The sequence below is a fragment of the Chrysoperla carnea genome (genome assembly GCF_905475395.1).
Source record: "Chrysoperla carnea chromosome X unlocalized genomic scaffold, inChrCarn1.1 SUPER_X_unloc_175, whole genome shotgun sequence".
NCBI lineage: Eukaryota > Metazoa > Arthropoda > Insecta > Neuroptera > Chrysopidae > Chrysoperla > Chrysoperla carnea.
Window position 1 is genome coordinate 471 of NW_025408128.1, and position 7,030 is coordinate 7,500.

Consider the following 7,030-nt stretch of genomic DNA (forward strand, 5'->3'; position numbering starts at 1 on the left):
TGTATCACATGTATTATACCGGTACCCTGTCGCAATATAACATGTACGATTTGTATATAAAATAAAATGAAATTTTTTCCCTAAAATTTTTTAATGAATCCCGAAAAATTCTATATATTTTACCTTTATATAGTATTTAGGACCATTTAAAAGGATAAAAATTTTTTCGAAAATCTACATATGTATCACATGTATTATACCGGTACCCTGTCGCAATATAACATGTACGATTTGTATATAAAAAAAAAATATACATTTTTTTCTAAAAATTTGCATTAATTCCAAAAATTTTTTAATAATTTATTATAATTATTAATGTTTATTGAATAATTTATTATAATGCATAAATTTCATTTAATAAATATGATAAAAGCAAAAAAAAATTTTTTTGGTCCCAAAATAAAAATTTTTAGCTGAAAAAAATTTTTTTTTTAAAATTTTTTTCTTTAAATTTTGATTATTCTGTAAAGTTTATGATGTTTAAAGCCATTTTAAACATTATCATATTTTGAGTTTGAAGCACCGGGTGTAATGTCTTTAATATATATGATGGATAGTGCGTGTAAGTTAATGAGATGAATGTATATCTATGTATAACAGTGTATTAGTGGTATTACGTTCAGCAGTCTCACACATATGATATAGTATGGTATAGTATAAGTTGTTTATTTTTCATACTGTCCGTGTATCATTCAACAAAGGTGGTGTAGAGTTGTATATGGCTTGGTATGACGTTGTTGCAATTCTATGGACACTATGATATTACGGATGCACAGATAGAGGAATAACACTTATCGTATATGTATCATTTATGTATGTTGACTGTGTAATGAATACTAAATATAATAAAATAATACACTTTTTAATAGAATAACATTTGTTTCATGTTTTAGTATGATATTAAATGGTATAGAATAGGTTGTTTATTTTTCATACTGTCCGTGTATCATTCAACAAAGGTGGTGTAGAGTTGTATATGGCTTGGTATGACGTCGTTGCAATTCTATGGACACTATGATATTACGGAATAACAGAAAGAGGAATAAAACTTATTGTATATGTATCATTTATAACGTACTTTTATGTTGACAAGAATGAATGTATATCTATATGAAATAGTGTATTTTGTGGTATTATGTTCAACAGTCTTACATATATGATATAGTATGATATAGTATAATTTGTTTATTTTTCATACTCTAAGTGTATCATTCAACAAAGGTGGTGTAGAGTTGTATATGGCTTGGTATGACGTCGTTGCAATTCTATGGACACCATGATATCACGAAAAAACAGAAAGAAAAATAACAATTATCGTATATGTATCATCTATATTATTATTGTATTTTGACTATGTAATGAATGCCAAATTTAAAAATATACACTTTCTTAATAGAATAACATTTATTTTAGTATAATATAAAATGATATTGAATATGTTGTTTAATTTTCATACTGTTCGTGTATCATTCAACAAAGGTGGTGTAGGTATGTATATGGCTTGGTATGACGCTTTTGCATGTCTATGGACACCATGATATTACGAAAAAACAGAAAGAAGAATAACACTTTTCAAATATGTATCATTTATATATTTTATTAACATGAACGCAAAATATACAAAATTATATATATATATACTCAAAATATTCTGGATGGTAATCAGTTTGGTTTATTTTGATATTTAATATTGTATTTTGGTTTTTTTGCTAGTAATGTTTCGAATATGTATATGCTGTTATTATTTTTTAGTTGTACATTGTATTAAATTGTTATCAATTATTTAATGTATGTATACAAAATAATAGCAAAAACATTTTCAATTATTATATAAAAATTTTTTTTTTTACACATGCATATTTATTAATATATGAAATTTTATCTCAGTTTTAATAAATATGTATTGAAATGAATAATAATACAATCTTATATATATTGATAATAGTCTGGATGGTAATCAGTTTGGATTATTTTGATATTAAATATTGTATTATTATTTTTGTAAAAAAATTAATGAGAATTTTGTAAAAAAACCTCTATATGTATATCTTTTTATATCAATATTAAAAAAAAATTTTTTTTTATTAAATTATTGATTATAAATAGAATAACATATAAATTTTTTTGTCAAAGCAAGTTCATGGGTTATAAGTTTTAAACTTTACACTCCCATATGAGCACACAATATTTATATAAAAATTATTTTTATAAATAATATTACATTGACTCACCTCATACCAAGCGAGAATATTAAGTGTTATTATAACGTTTTTTATTTAAAATTAACTTTTTAAATAAAATTAAAAAATAAATGACGCTTTCAATCTAGCGACGAGTATGAGAAAATGTTTGAAATATTTTAAGACCCATTTGGTGATGGTCTGACAAAAATCATAATTATTTTTTTTTTTTTTTATTCAATAATATTTATTATGAATAACATGTTATATATTTCTTTTTGTAAAAGCAAAAAAATTATATAAATGACATAATAAAATATATATTTGAAAAAAAAAAAAATTAATAATAATATATATATCTCATATGTTTTTTCTATTAATTTTAAAACAATAGAGATATAAAAAAAAAAAAATTTATATCAGTAATGGGTGAGACCATCTGATATTTAAAATGAAATTGTAATAATATTATTATATATTAATAATTATTGTATGAAAATTTTTTTTCTTATAATAAGAAAACAAAAATATCATGTATATTATTATATATTTAATATTATAAATACAAATAGTTCCCTGGTTGATCCTGCCAGTAGTCATATGCTTGTCTCAAAGATTAAGCCATGCATGTCTCAGTACAAGCCAAATTAAGGTGAAACCGCGAAAGGCTCATTATATCAGTTATGGTTCCTTAGATCGTACCCACATTTACTTGGATAACTGTGGTAATTCTAGAGCTAATACATGCAAACAGAGTTCCGACCAGAGATGGAAGGAATGCTTTTATTAGATCAAAACCAATCGGTGTAAATTTTAATTTGCATCGTTTAATTTGGTGACTCTGAATAACTTTAAGCTGATCGCACGGTCTCGTACCGGCGACGCATCTTTCAAATGTCTGCCTTATCAACTGTCGATGGTAGGTTCTGCGCCTACCATGGTTGTAACGGGTAACGGGGAATCAGGGTTCGATTCCGGAGAGGGAGCCTGAGAAACGGCTACCACATCCAAGGAAGGCAGCAGGCGCGCAAATTACCCACTCCCGGCACGGGGAGGTAGTGACGAAAAATAACGATACGGGACTCATCCGAGGCCCCGTAATCGGAATGAGTACACTTTAAATCCTTTAACGAGGATCCATTGGAGGGCAAGTCTGGTGCCAGCAGCCGCGGTAATTCCAGCTCCAATAGCGTATATTAAAGTTGTTGCGGTTAAAAAGCTCGTAGTCGAATCTGTGTCCTACACTGTTGGTACAATGCTCGCATTGTTTAACTAGCATGTTATGTGGGACGTCCTACCGGTGGGTGGTACAGATTATGTATAAAGTATATTTTAGTGTTATTATTTATTTAATGCATTATATATATTTTTATTATGTAATTTGTCGTAAGTGTTTAACCGTTAAGAGCGGTGGCAGCCCCCAATTGCAATCCCGTCGCGGTGCTCTTAATTGAGTGTCGAGGTGGGCCGGTACGTTTACTTTGAACAAATTAGAGTGCTTAAGGCAGGCTCAAATTTTGCCTGAATATTGTGTGCATGGAATAATGGAATAGGACCTCGGTTCTATTTTGTTGGTTTTCGGAACTCCGAGGTAATGATTAATACGGACAGATGGGGGCATTCGTATTGCGACGTTAGAGGTGAAATTCTTGGATCGTCGCAAGACGGACAGAAGCGAAAGCATTTGCCAAAAATGTTTTGATTGATCAAGAACGAAAGTTAGAGGTTCGAAGGCGATCAGATACCGCCCTAGTTCTAACCATAAACGATGCCAGCTAGCGATCCGCCGAAGTTCCTCCGATGACTCGGCGGGCAGCTTCCGGGAAACCAAAGCTTTTGGGTTCCGGGGGAAGTATGGTTGCAAAGCTGAAACTTAAAGGAATTGACGGAAGGGCACCACCAGGAGTGGAGCCTGCGGCTTAATTTGACTCAACACGGGAAACCTCACCAGGCCCGGACACCGGAAGGATTGACAGATTGAGAGCTCTTTCTTGATTCGGTGGGTGGTGGTGCATGGCCGTTCTTAGTTGGTGGAGCGATTTGTCTGGTTAATTCCGATAACGAACGAGACTCTAGCCTGCTAAATAGACGTACTTTACCGGCATCTCAAGGCCCATCGGCTGTTTGTTTCCCATTTCATTCATTTTCATGTGTGTTATGTATTGTATTTATATATGCATGTATTTTTGAGATTTAACGATCAAGATTATATTTTGTATATATTGTGCTTTATGTTGCATATGTTATGGTGTATGGGTACGCAGTTTTTTGATGTGGTTTTTACTGCCGGCGTACAAATAATTCTTCTTAGAGGGACAGGCGGCATTCTAGCCGCACGAGATTGAGCAATAACAGGTCTGTGATGCCCTTAGATGTTCTGGGCCGCACGCGCGCTACACTGAAGGAATCAGCGTGTCCTCCCAGGCCGAAAGGTCCGGGTAACCCGCTGAACCTCCTTCGTGCTAGGGATTGGGGCTTGCAATTGTTCCCCATGAACGAGGAATTCCCAGTAAGCGCGAGTCATAAGCTCGCGTTGATTACGTCCCTGCCCTTTGTACACACCGCCCGTCGCTACTACCGATTGAATGATTTAGTGAGGTCTTCGGACTGGTACGCGGCAATATTTCTGATATTGCCGATGTTGCTGGGAAGATGACCAAACTTGATCATTTAGAGGAAGTAAAAGTCGTAACAAGGTTTCCGTAGGTGAACCTGCGGAAGGATCATTAACGATATATATAAAATATATTTATTTATATTTTTTGTATTGTTTTTAAATATTCCAAAAAATAAAAATATTATTGATAAGAAATATTTTTTTTAACAAAATAACATATTAATATGTAATTTTCTCAAAATATATAATAGTAATTATGTGTTAAAAGAGATTTATTTTGGTTATGATATCATATTAAAGTAATACGCCAAACTTTTTTTATACACATAATATATCTATACATATAATATAGAGAATATTATATAAATATTAATAATATATTTGTTACATATAAAATATTTTTATATTCAATATTATTATTATTATTAAACAATAATTATTAATAAAATCTATAAATAATTTCTCTTATAAAAAAGTGAAATTAAAAATAGAATATATTGAAATTATTTGTTTATATGTATATAATCTCTATTAAGAAAAATAAAATAAGATTATAATTGATATAATCTATATTTTTATTTTTCTATGTTATATAATAAAAATAAAGAAAACACAAGATAAAATTTTTTTAAAGAATAAAATTTATTTCAAATTTAAATTTCTTTATGTTTTGTCTTGATATTTCTTTTTTTTTATTAAAAGTTATTATGTTAAAAAACAAACCCATTTGTTTTGTACCATATTAATATTATATATATTTTTATGTAGAAAATAATTTATAAAAAAAAAATAAATACATTTCTATAAAATATACCAAATATTAATTATTATATCTAGCTAGCACTAACAAAAATATCAAAAATGTTATGTATATATTTATTAATACCATAATATCTTTAATTTATATATATATATATTTAAAATAAAATATATAATTTATATTCTAGAAAAATTTTTTTATTTTAAAAGAATTTATAAAGATATATAAATTAATAATTTTATTTTTTATATTAAAAATAAAGATTATTATTAATAATAATACTTACATTTAAAATTTAAAAAGATTACCCTGGACGGTGGATCACTTGGCTCGTGGGTCGATGAAGAACGCAGCTAATTGCGCGTCAACTTGTGAACTGCAGGACACATGAACATTGACATTTCGAACGCACATTGCGGTCCTTGGATACTGTTCCCGGACCACATCTGGCTGAGGGTCGTATACATTATATTAATATAATAAAAGATTATTTTACATAAAATTTTTTTTATGAAAAAGAAATTTATCAATAATTAAAAAAGAAAATTTATTTTTTCATATTTAATTAAATTGATAAATAAAATTTTTATAAAAGAAATGTAAAATTATTTATATATGAATGTTTTACGCCAAATATAAGAAAAAAATAAATATAAAATGTTTTTAATAGCATTTAAAATTTATATATTTTTTATTATTTGTCGACATTTTTAAATTAATATATCAATATTATTTTTTATCATTTATATATAATAATATAAAACTTTATGTTAATAATAATATTAATAATAAATGATATTAATAATATATTTTTAAAATATTAAATAAAGAAGAATAAACAAAAATATTATATATTAATATTTTGTTATGGAATATTTTATTTGTAATAAAATTTTCAATATACTCGAAAAAAATTAATATATATAATTATTTATTTTTTATTTTCTTCTCTTTAGATAAATATAAAAATAATATTATATAATAATATTAAAAAAATTTGAGTATGAATAATTAAGAAAATTGTTTACTTATAAAATATAACAAAAACATAATATATAAAAAAAATTTTTGTTTTAATACTTCTAAAAACTTTTACGACCTCAGAGTAGGTGAGATTACCCGCTGAATTTAAGCATATTATTAAGCGGAGGAAAAGAAACTAACTAGGATTCCCTTAGTAGCGGCGAGCGAACAGGGATAAGCCCAGCACTGAACCCCGTGGCTGATAAACAGACACTTGGGGAATGTAGTGTTTAGGAAGATTCAATATAAACCTATTGTTATATAATACATCCAAGTCCATCTTGAATGGGGCCATATACCCATAGAGGGTGCCAGGCCCGTAGTGATTATTATTGATGATAGGTGAATCTTTCCTTAGAGTCGGGTTGCTTGAGAGTGCAGCTCTAAGTGGGTGGTAAACTCCATCTAAGGCTAAATATTACCACGAGACCGATAGCGAACAAGTACCGT

At 28.4% G+C, this 7,030-nt stretch overlaps 3 non-coding genes across 3 annotated transcripts in view; all 3 read left to right on the forward strand.

Moving 5' to 3' along the window:
* Positions 1 to 2,753: 2,753 nt before the first annotated feature.
* On the forward strand, positions 2,754 to 4,909 carry LOC123303999. Its single transcript, XR_006536061.1, has one exon. It is a non-coding gene; the product is annotated as a small subunit ribosomal RNA (ribosomal RNA).
* Positions 4,910 to 5,862: 953 nt separating this feature from the next.
* Positions 5,863 to 6,017, forward strand: LOC123303997. Its single transcript, XR_006536059.1, has one exon. It is a non-coding gene; the product is annotated as a 5.8S ribosomal RNA (ribosomal RNA).
* A 635-nt stretch (positions 6,018 to 6,652) lies between these two features.
* LOC123304000 overlaps positions 6,653 to 7,030 on the forward strand; it is a 4,577-nt gene continuing 4,199 nt past the window's right edge. The window contains exon 1 of the ribosomal RNA XR_006536062.1: positions 6,653 to 7,030. This exon is cut by the window's right edge and continues 4,199 nt beyond it. This is a non-coding gene — a ribosomal RNA (large subunit ribosomal RNA).